This window comes from Stegodyphus dumicola, chromosome 5 (genome assembly GCF_044657685.1).
Source record: "Stegodyphus dumicola isolate Sdum_Otavi_A_Nest chromosome 5, ASM4465768v1".
Classification (NCBI taxonomy): domain Eukaryota; kingdom Metazoa; phylum Arthropoda; class Arachnida; order Araneae; family Eresidae; genus Stegodyphus; species Stegodyphus dumicola.
The window spans coordinates 61,621,620-61,633,847 of NC_140772.1; the positions used below are offsets into that span (position 1 = coordinate 61,621,620).

Consider the following 12,228-nt stretch of genomic DNA (forward strand, 5'->3'; position numbering starts at 1 on the left):
TAGTACAGAACTCCCTCCAGCTGGCAAGTTTTGCTGCTGTAATTGCCCTTTTGTACTGAGCTTGCTCTTTATTATAAAGAACACTAAGAGCTTGCCTCCTGTCTGGGTCTCTTTCACTCTTCATCTTACGCCTAAATGCCCTGGTGCGACTACGCTGTGCACGGAGCTCTTTCGTCCACCAGGTTGCCACTCTTAAAACTTTTGTTGATTTCAGGCCTAGGGTGGCATCACAGATAGATTGAATATCTCGTATCATACTGGTGGTTAAGTCGTCAGCATCCTTTATGTTCTGACATTCCATAAGTGCCTCGTCCACCTGCTCTAGCACTGGTCCTAGCCTGCTTACAAGTTGTTCTAATTTTCTGCCATTGGTTCTATAATGCTTGTTCATAAACTGCACATGTGGCTGACCTATCTGGAACGTTATATAGCGATGGTCCGAGTTTGAGGGAGTGTCACTTACGGTCCAGTGCTGTATTTTCTGAGCCAGACGCACTGTTGACAGAGTGATGTCGGGCCATCCTTTTCCCATTTGGGTCTCAAAGGTCGGCAGACTGCCCGGCACGTTATGAAGAATGAGTCCGTTGCATGCAATGAAGTCCACAACTTCTCTACCTCTTGGGTCTGCGGTCGGATATCCGAAGTCCTCCGCATGAGAGTTAAAATCTCCTGCCAATACATGGTGTGCATGCGGGTAGGACGTAAGGATATTCTGCAAGGCATCTAATGTGGGAGAAACGTCTACTGTAGGTGGAATGTAAACATTCGTGACCAGGACACTCAGTCCCATAGCCTCGACTGCAATTGTGACCATGTCTATTGACTTTGCTAGAACAACTGGCAACCATCTGCTGTGGCAACAAATTACTGCCGCTCTTGTTCCCTCACTTCCTGAATCCTGGATGACGGTCCACCGGAGGGGAAATTCTGCTGCTTGCCCTGCATAAAGAAAAGGTTCTTGAATTAAAAGGAAGTCCGCCTCTTCCTCCATAGCATATTGCACTAGCTGTGCAGTAGCCACGCACGCTCTTTGGAGGTTGATTTGGACAAACTTGAGCCCATTCCTTTCCTCTGTTCTTGAATTCACTTCCATTACTTTTGTAAATTAATTCACTTTTAAGGTAAAATTACTAACTGTGAAAATACTTGACTTGCTTCCTAGAGAGGTGCACTTGTTATTAAGTGGACTGGCTGTTGTAGTATGTAGACGATGCCTTGCTTGCTGGCTATTAAATTAGTTGTCGTCGCCGTAGTCAGTACGTGCTTTAATCTTCTGGATGTGCGCATGGAATGTTGGGCAGTTTGCTGCGTACGCTGCATGGTGTGTATCCACTTTAACTTTTGAATCTCTGTTTGCTATGATGCAGTTAATGCATTCAGGGCAGTCCGCTTTACATTCGTTAATCTCATGACAGCCTCCGCAGTAAGGCCTGTGGCAGCAGTCTTTCGACGTATGTTCCAAGTCCTGACAGCGGAAACAGCGCTTGGCTCCTGTAAACTCGTAGATACTATGTTCCCTCCATCCTTGGAACAATCTTCGTTTGGACATGAGGACATGAAAGGCACCAGGGGTACATTCAATCACCCACTTTGTGGCTCTATTCCTTCTGTCCGGCCGCTTGAAGAGGACTTTACACTCTTCATTCCCAAGTTTGCAAGACTTTTGTAGCATTTCTTGTACTTCCACCTCCGAAGTGCCATACGGTACATTGTCGATTGTGCATTTCGGTGTTCTCTTCCATGGTATACGTGTGCGTACTATATCCTTTAGGTTGATAGGAACTGACTATCTTCTGAGATAGGAACTGACTTATCTTCTGTACTTCATCCTTGTTGTTGCATCGCACCGCCACACCTCCACTATTTAAGTTCGTAATGCCACGAAGGTTGACACCCAGATCTTCAATTTGGACATGCTTTTCTAGTGCCCCGCGTATATCCGCACTCTGTTCATCACGTTTAGGGAGGGTCAGCAGCGTCGGCCTGTTCGTGACTTTTCTTTTCCATCTCCGCTTTACCGCTTGCGCGTACGTAGGTTGGCTATCTTCGCCCTCTATAACCGGGTGCTCATCCTGCTGTATAGTATCTTTGCTTGCATGGAGCTGCTTCACCTGTCTTTTTGCATTTTGCTGAATCGAGTGAGCAAGTTCACAGCAAAGTACCGTCGACGTGTTTACTCCTATGTCTGCTAGGGTTGGACTCTCTGCAAGGTGTGGGCCTCTCAAGGCTAGCGTTTCCAGAGCGTCCAAAGCACATAGCAGTCGCTCACGAAGATCTTCAGGTAGGAGGAATTTGCCCCTTCTATAAGTGCTAGCTGTCTTTCTTATAAATTCATAGAGCAAGTGAACTTTGCCTTGATGGTCTTGGTCACTGTCGAGTAACTCTTGCGGATCGAAATCCGACCTTTGCATCCAAGGCTCTCCTTCCGACTGTGCAGATGAGTTACGTGTCATTCTTGAATCAACGATGCACGTTGAGCACTTTTCACTTAATAACACATTTATATCACTTTCACATTAACACTTGTATCACCTTAATCACTTTAAATCAGTGTTGATGGAATTCACCACGTAATATCGCTTTCACGTAAACACTTTGGATCACTTTTAAATACGTTAAAACACTTTAAATCATACTATAAATCACCGTTGACAGAACGCAAACTTTTTAAATCACTTAACACTTGAAAACACTTTCACCATACAATATCAACACTTAATAACACTTTAAATCAAATATTTACAACAAAATCAAATATAATCAAATATTTACATCTAAATATTTACAACAAAAATCGATCAATAAATCTATTTACAAGCAGGTTTTTGTTCCTTTCATTTTAGTGAAGATTTTACACATCTCTTTTATATTGGCCTTTAGGAGAAAGAGAACTTGATGCATTTTTATCTTGGCAAAACACAAACAATTACCAATCCGCATGTATACACATGGTTTATGTTTCTTCAACTAACAAATTTACCTGTCATTGTTTGCACCAAGAAAGACTCGTCCACTTGAAATGCATCTTTATCTGTTAGTAATAGCAGACTCTCATCGAGGTGAAATATGGCTTGGTTCAAGGTAAATTTGTCGCACCATGTTTTTCCAACCTCCCCCCAGAATGAGTCGAAAATGAAAAGAGGGAATTGATGGCTCATTTTGTCATGCTGTTTCAGTGAGGTTGCATTAGAATCACAGATGGATTGTACAGGAAACAAAGAATGGGGGATCACTTTCTCCCGAGTGTATACCCCTCAACATGCATTTCATAAGATCACAACTTCCTCCTCTCAATTAACGAACAAAGAGGCTTAAAGGTTTTAAATGTTACGTTTAACGTTACATGTGGTAATAATAATATATATATTTATATAGTTGGCTACTTCATCAGTCAATTATTTTCATTTATTACTTCACATTAAATATGAAGTATTGAAAGAACTGGAAAGACATGAAACAACGTCTAATTTTTATTTAGTATGCTTTTAAAATATATGAAATATATGGATAAAGAAAAATTATGTATCATCAAAAATGTTTTATGCAAAATATAATTATTCATTTCAGAAGGAAATAGATACAACAAACGACAGAAACAATACAGCAATCCAAATTTCATATATTACTATTTTTCTTTTTAAATGCCCGGGCCAGTGTCTTTTTTTTTCATGATATCTGTATGCATGTAGGCATGTATCTCAAATAATATTAATCATTAGCCATAGAACTTGGAAATTGCAATTTTAAATATGAACCTTAAATATCTAAACTAAAAGAAAAGAAATATATAAGTAAACACTTAAAAATATATGAGAAATAATCAGAACATTATTTTTATTACAATGAATCAAGAAAATAATAATAATAATTTAAAAAAAATCGAGGATATTTCATATAGGCAATACTAGCATTTTAGCAAATATTGATATATTGCACTTATTTTTACATTAATGAACAAAGCTTTTATTTGGCAATTAAAAAGTGCATTTACATTGTAATAGATTGCAGTAGATTTTACTTTCTTTGCATGAGATGTAAATTGAAAAATCCTTAAATGCATAAGATTAGATGAGAGGGATCTGAGTTTTGAACACTACAATTTTATTATGAAATTATCTCCTGGATAAAAATTATCTATACACACACATATATATAGAATACAAAGTCCAAAATCCGGACTGGTCAGCACTTCGGCGATTCCAGATTTGGGATTTTTCCGGAAAACAGATCATCAATTTAAATCTGGTAAGATGGCATGCAGAAATTATATAATTAAAAATATGAAATCGTAATTTATAAAATAAAGAACAATTATGATCTAAAGGGTATCAAAATTTACAAAAGAAAGCTTAATATTTATTTGTTTACTTTATGAAACATTTCTTTCAATTTATGTTGTTTAAGATGCTTCCACAAAAAATTCAGAAAGTTCCTTTTTCTTTTTTCTTGTGTCATATACAGTGGACTTTCCAATACCATACTCCTCGCATAATTTTGAGACGGATATGCCCTTATCCATTTTTTGCAGCAATTCCACTTTTTGTTTAATGGACATCGAAACAGGTTTCACTTTTGTAGATCCTTTGGCAACTCTAGAATTGGGAACTCTTTTCGACATAATCGAAAGTTCAAGCTTAGTTTTTATAAAATTGCCGCAATAATAACAGTCTGCAAAAAATAAGCTGGATCAAATTAGAAGATCAGGGAGCAGCGTAGTCTGCTACATTAATTGAAATGCCTTAGAATCAGTAAAGATAATTTTAGCCTAACTTAATAGCGTCCGTTATATGTTATTGGCTGTATATCACAAAATTGGCGATGAAAGTCAAGTTGTTTCACTAAATTTTGTCTAGCTCCTATTGCGTACTGAATTAAGCCTGAATTGTATTAGTTTAGTTATTTACTATACCTATATTTATTTCTTGCACATGCTTCAAACTAATCCGAGTCCTGAATAAATAAAGTCCCACATATACTTAAGGATTTATCTAGGGCCGGTGCTCGATACCGCCTGGTGCAGTCTCTAAGGGTCTTATTCTGCTACAAAACGCTTTCCTAAGTTCTAAATTTTCACCATGCTTAAACTTTGGATCCCAGTGCTTTCCCTAAATCATAAATACTTCTCATCCCTTAATTTTGCCGCTCAGTGCTTCCCCTAATTCCAAAAATTTCGTCTTCCCTAAATTCTGCCGCCGCTTCTGAATTTATGGTGAATAACATATCAGTTATTCTTAATTAAAATAGCACTAAATGTAATCTTTTGGCCTATGAGTTTCATTAACAAAATCTAGTTTTAGCATATGAAAAGCAGTTTTTGTTGAATTTTTTCTCATTAACATTTCTTAGAGCATTTAAAAATCTATAATCATTGCCAAGTGTAATGTTAGCATACGAGGTTGCCATACTCTTGTTATTCAATTACTAATATAAAAAAAGTTAAGACATCACAGCATGAGTAATTACTGAAGCTGTCATGTATTGATAAACATGCGGTGATGAAAGCAAAATATAATAAATAATGACTCGCCAGGTCGACGTCAGGGATATAAAATAAGTGAATGTTTCGGTTTGAGATGTATGCCAAGTAGATACTCTGCTACGGAGCCAAATTATTAATCTCACAAATTTATGCTTACATGATTGTTTTTCCATAACGAGGTATTTCATTTAGTGCCTAAGTGAAATTAAGAATTGAATTTAAAATCTAAAGTTTTATTATGGAAGAAAAAATCAAATGCGCATGCGTAGTGCATTAATAAAAACAAATGTTTGTGGCTTTGAGGTCCGGATTTTAGATCTTTCCGGATAATGGACGTCCGGATTTTACAGTAAGACGATTTTAATTTAGGCATTTTTCATCGAGCTATAGGTTTATTATTTTTGGTATGATCTATGATATATTGTATTTAAAGTTATCTATATATTTTTTTAAAAATGTGCCTTTTCATTTTAAATTCTCTAAAACTGCATTCTGCAAAACTGATAAAAACAGAATCTCAGTGACAACACATATCTTGTGGTTACGTCCAAGAATGGTCAAAGTGAAAGATATCTGCTCTATGCGATACATTAGGCTTTGTGTTTTATGGACCTCAGTAGGTATCGTTATTCAGCATCCTTGAGGGTGACAAGTACATAATTTTAGCTGGTTTGAATAGAACATCTAAATAAGGCCTCCTAGCAGGTGAAAGCAATATCCTGAGCCCAGTTTCACACACAAAAGGTTTATATTAGGAGAATAAAAATGGTAGGAAATACTCTGGAAAAATACGTCGACTCCGACTTCAGTTTCTGTTGGATAGTTTGAATTTGAATTGGAAAAAAAAAAAAAAAAAAAAAAAAAAAAAAAAAAAAAAAAAAAAAAAATGACAAACTGAGTTGTTATTTTTATTTATGAACTATATACATTAATAAATAGTTATTTTCTTTATTATTGACATATTAATAAATAAATATAAGGGAGCAGGATGGATGTGATATTTGCCATTATTGATTAAACTGATCCATTTAGTTACAAATCTCATTGGTAAATTTAGGTAAGCAACAATAGCAGCAAGAACTCTAAAAATTGATGCCATTCTTAGAAGGAAGTGAGCAGGAAAAGGAGCAATTATTGATCAAACAACGCGATGTGGAAGTACATATTTCATGATATACAGATTGTTAGAATCAAGAAGTTTCACTACCAGAAAGACTCTGGAATGATCTTGCAAAATTGGAAACTCTTCATTCTACATTGTATATAGCTACAAAAAAGGAAGAATTAACAGGAGGTGAGACTGGAAGAATATGATGTTTGTCTTTTCTGAAATGGAGGGTTTATTGTAGAAGGAATCGTTTCTTCAAGAGAAACTAGATTGCTAGACAACGAGACCTTGCTGGGTTCAATATATGTAGATCCAAAACACTCAATTTTATTGGATGATGAACAAATTAAAAGGTAAAGAAAGCCATCTATGAACTTTCATTAAGAATGAAATTATTTTCAGAACAATTGGAGTATTCAAATCAGGACATCAAACTGGAGACATTGCAACTGAATCTCTATCATCCTCTTCCAGTGATGAATTAGATTTTGAGAAATATTTGGATAATATTGAAAAGGCTAAGGCAAAGCGAATGAGAATAAAGAACCAAGAACCTTAAACCATTTAAAAAGAAAAATAGTAATATATGAAATTTGGATTGCTGTATTGTTTCTGTTGTTTGCTGTATTTATTTCCTTCTGAAATGAATAATTAAAATTTTGATGATACATAATTTTTCTCTATCCATATATTTCATATATTTTAAAAGCATACTAAATAAAAATTAGACGTTGTTTCATGTCTTTCCAGTTCTTTCAATACTTCATATTTAAGGTGAAGCAATAAATGAAAATAATGACTGAAAATAATTGACTGATGAAGTAGCCAACTATATAAATATATATATTATTATTACCACATGTAACATTAATATGAGCCAGTTTCTATTAGAAAATACTCTATGAAATCACCTCTTCTCACAGGCAAACTCTTATATACCTTGTCATATTCATAAATGTAATACTTTCTTTGCAAGTTATTTTATGATAATATATAGATATGAAAATGAAAAAATACAAACAAGATTTCTACACCACCTTTGAAGAAATAGAGAAATATAGAACTTATAAAAATCTATCCTGAAAAGTTAAAAGAAGTAGTCCTAACAATAACAGCTCTTCCTCCTACTCAAGTCAGTGTGAAAAATTCTCAGCTCTGAAATTTATCAAATTGAATCTATGGTCCTCTAACAAAAAAGATCTTGCCGAAGCTATACTGTTTCTTAGAAACAACAAATGCCAGTTTTTCCCTTTCAAAATAAATTCTAATTAATATAAATAATTTGCTATGCCATCAATTTTTCCCCTGTAGCATCTATTACTTCTTTTATATTAAAAACTAATAAGCTGTAGCCCATGTGTATATGTTTACATATGTATGAGGGAGTCGGAGTCTTTAAAATTCCAGGAGTCTGTGTATATTTTACATTTCTTCAGCTAGTGAAAATTTTGTCTTTTAAAATAGAACAGTTTTTAGTCGTCAGATAGTTAATACACTTTCTGGCCTCAACAGAAAAAAAGATGCTATAGCAAGAAAGGAGAATGCTTACAGAGATCGTGCACGCATGCACACACACACAGGTATACAACTTATTACACAGTCCTACCAAAATTTATGTTCAAGCATCTGTTAGTCATGATAATGTCCTTGATGCATTATTAGCATATTGCACACATATCTGGGGAGAAATTGCTTAATTTCGCAACCACCGAACATTTAACAAGCAACATAAAGTATTCATCAAAAAATTCATTTTTAAGCATGATGTTATGTTTGTATATGTTTTCAGTGGTTGACAGTTTCCTGTGATCACTTATTGTTGGTTTGAAATAAATTACTTCAAAATTATATTAAATAAAATAATAAAAACTCATTTATATTAAACTGCTTTTGTATGTAGATATTTATAAATAATATTAAGCACATATTGGATGAATTGGTAATTTTGCATTAGTTATTATTTTGTCAGTTTTGTTTTTGTGGCTGTTTATAATTTTTGGCAACAAACTGCACTTTCTTACACCCAAGTTCCAACAATGCCATTTTCTCTTGCCAAGATTGCTATCAAAATAATTTTGTGACAGCTTGTTCAAGAATATATTCAAAGTAGTTACATGTTTCAGTAATTTTGTAGCAAACTACAGAATTCCTGCAGAAATTTTATTATTAGTTTCGTCCATTCTACTCAGATCCCATAAGCATGTATTTTAAAACTGTGTTAAGGTAAAAAAATATGTTTTATTCATAAAAACTGCTGGAATTAAAAATAAAACAAAGAGAATACATACAAAAATAGTGCCGCTGTTTGCTAAAACTAGAAAATTAATATGCACATGGTTGTCAAAGTTTTGCACATACAGAAAATTTGTCAACTTTTACTTAGTTGCACAAATGATTAAGTGTCCTTATTTAAAATACATCAATAAAACTGAGACTTTTGTAAAAGATATTCGTTACACATCTGTATCTAATTTAAACATGTCTTCATTACTACATTTATTTTACTTATCCAACATACTTTGAACTAAGAAACAAAATAAAAATGAATTCACTTAAAGTACCAATTTAAAATAATGTGTATGGCAATACCAATATCCCCCAGATTACCAAAGCAATATCTTAAAGTTGGAACTTCCAAAAGCAGAATTTCATATCACCCAAAACTTTCTTTCAAGGCAGCTACATTTTGCCATTTTGCTCACAGTATGAATATACAAGAGAAGAAGATGATATGAGACACACAGAATCATAGCTGTCATTTAATCTTTAGCTCTAAAACACCAATTTGTTCAAACATATTTCCATATGTACTTAAAATGAAATTATTGCATTTTATTTCTTTGTTCTTTTATATCTCATAGAAATTTATTAGATTTATCTCTTCACTATAGTTTTTTCGCTAAAATTTAACAGATAACACAGATAAGCTGCCCCATAAAGAACCATTACAATAAATATTATCCTAGCAGTGATTTTTAAAATAGAAACTATAGACTCAGAATAATATATATACTTTCCAAATATGGTTGATATTTATCTTTCCAAACAGCTGTCAGCAACATGTCTATAAACTTATGATCACCCTATAAATTCTGTTTCCGTTACTTCATCAGTAAATAGTTCAGAATAATAATGCACTAGTTAAGTATTTCATAAATGTACAAGCATATCATAATTTTTTGAAAATTTATAATAAAATTACAGGAATATTCAAAATTTCCTGTTTCTTGATATCTGAACTTATAAATTTATTTATAGTTTCCAGCAGTTTTATTATTATCACATGCATCTCATATACATTCATATTAGTTATATACTAAACAAATATAAAGAAACCTAACATTCTAAGTATGTATTTATTTATGTTTTACATGTAACTTCCAAACTGCATAAACAGCATCAGATTATAAAAGCTATCTGTAACGCAATTTAATGATAATACTGTATTTTGTGTATCTCCCCTTTTTGTACTAATTTTATGTGAAAATTAAGAGGGGAAAATTATGCAAATAATTTAACTTCTGGCAGACATGGTTAAAATAAGAACATAACAAATGAAAAATATTCATGGTTATAAACTACAGATAACTATGGCAATATTATTGACTAAAAGGCAAACCTACATTCCAATAAGAAAAAATATTAGCATTACGATGGCTTCGTTTTCTTGAAGTGCTTCACTAAAACTGCTTCATCAGATAAAATCCATGTACCCAAACTCCACGAGAAAATCAATCAGTAAGATGAAAACAATCACTATGTGAATCAATTAATTTTAAAATTTAGGGGATCTTGGTTTCTGAATGACTTGAGGAAGACAGAAATTATGCGAATATATAAAAAATTATCAGAGACTTGTGCTAAAAAGCTGCTGAGGGGAATGCATGAGTAAATATGGTAATTGTTTTGAGAAAACATGCTTTTTAAAATCAAGTATGTTCAATCCCAGTTCACTAATCTCACCAAAACTGCTAATCAAGAATTCGAGAAGTTCTGCCACAATCATCAAGTCTTTTATCACCTTTCCTGTTGCATACTTGCCAACCTATGACACTCAAAAATCAGGAGTTTTTTTCTGAAATCAGGAGATTTTTCACAATGTTAAAAGACTTTTTAAATGATAAAAATATAGTTTTTATAATAATGAATTAATTTTAAATAGTTACTAATTCTTAAATGCAAGCAACACAAAAATACCTTACACATAAAAAACATTTTTAATACTTGCATCATTTAAGGGGGAAAAAAACTCAGTTTAATCAGTTTTCGTACAAATGTTATGAACAGGGCAGATTTTGCTTTCGTTAAGAAAGAAACTTCATAATTTTGTTCATAGCAATTGCCACATAGGCCTACTATACGGAACTGTCAAGATTTCTAACATAATTCCAGACAGTTCATTATATTTTAAAATTCCATCAGCACCTTTCAGTTTTTCCAATTAAACTCCACTGGGTGTCAATCCTAGCTGATTTTATAACTTCATCCAAGTTTTCTAATTCGAAACTGCAAAATTGCGACTGCAACATTATCAGTGGCAACATCAATATCATCTTTCATGACTAAATGATGTAACACAGGAAATCTAACTAAATTTTTAACTAAATTTGTATTTAAATTAAATTTATTTAATTAAATACAATTTATTCTTATGAAACATTTATATCAGAAAAAGATGCATTTGCTAGAGCAGAAACATCAGCAACTTTAGCATGCAAAATCATTTCATCGTTGACTGGAAATTTACGTAGTATGTAATCACATACTCGACAGTACATACTTATAACATGAAGATAAAACTTATTTTTGTCTTCTTTGAGGTTGTGCTCCAGTGAAAAGGTACGTGACGATTGACTTATCGTGATGTCGCTATTGTGGCTAGTTTGATAGAGCCGGATATGCAGTTCTGTGAACTGCATTGCCGGCAATAACCTGCCAGTCAGTAAAAAGGCAGACAACAGACATTCTGCATTAATAACTTTTTGATCCTTTGTTTCTGATTAAAAATTTAATTTTTCGTTTTTATTCAAAACTATTCCTGTTGTCCTTGTGTTTTTGTGAACGCACATGCTTAACATGCTTAAGAACATCCGCCCATCCACCATATGGAAATCGAAAAACTGCAAAGACAGACGGTACACATCGCAAATTTATTACATTTCCTTAAGGAAATAATGGAAGTCAACTGTGTACAATTTTTGAAATGTACACGAGTATTTCACCTTTCTCGCAGACATAACAAAAGATGATAATTTCTAAAACTATTTCCCGAAGGCACGTGTACTCACACAACTCAGGACAAGATGAACGAAATAACGAAACTAAGAATATCCAAATAACAGCCTTGAGCTTGCTTTGTGCTCATTGGCTAATATATACCAGATGACACGCAGTGGAGCTCGATGCCCATTGGAGAATGACGTTTCTGGATATGTATGCTCTCACTCACAAAGCAGAAATTCTCATCTGATTCGCAAGATTTTGTTTTAGATATAATGTAGAGAAAATTCAATTGCTTTCAGACTCCAAAATCACTTTTTTTTTAATTCATATAATGAAGTATTAAGCCAAGTTCCATAAAAATCGTGAGAAATTTTAAGAATAAGTCGGGAGAAATATATTGTAAATCGGGTTAGCGGGA

At 33.5% G+C, this 12,228-nt stretch overlaps 1 protein-coding gene across 6 annotated transcripts in view; it reads right to left on the reverse strand.

The window, feature by feature from the left end:
• The window catches only part of LOC118185255 (uncharacterized), a 472,173-nt gene that overhangs the window by 118,431 nt on the left and 341,514 nt on the right, over nt 1–12,228 (reverse strand). The gene's annotated exons all lie outside the window — the stretch shown is intronic.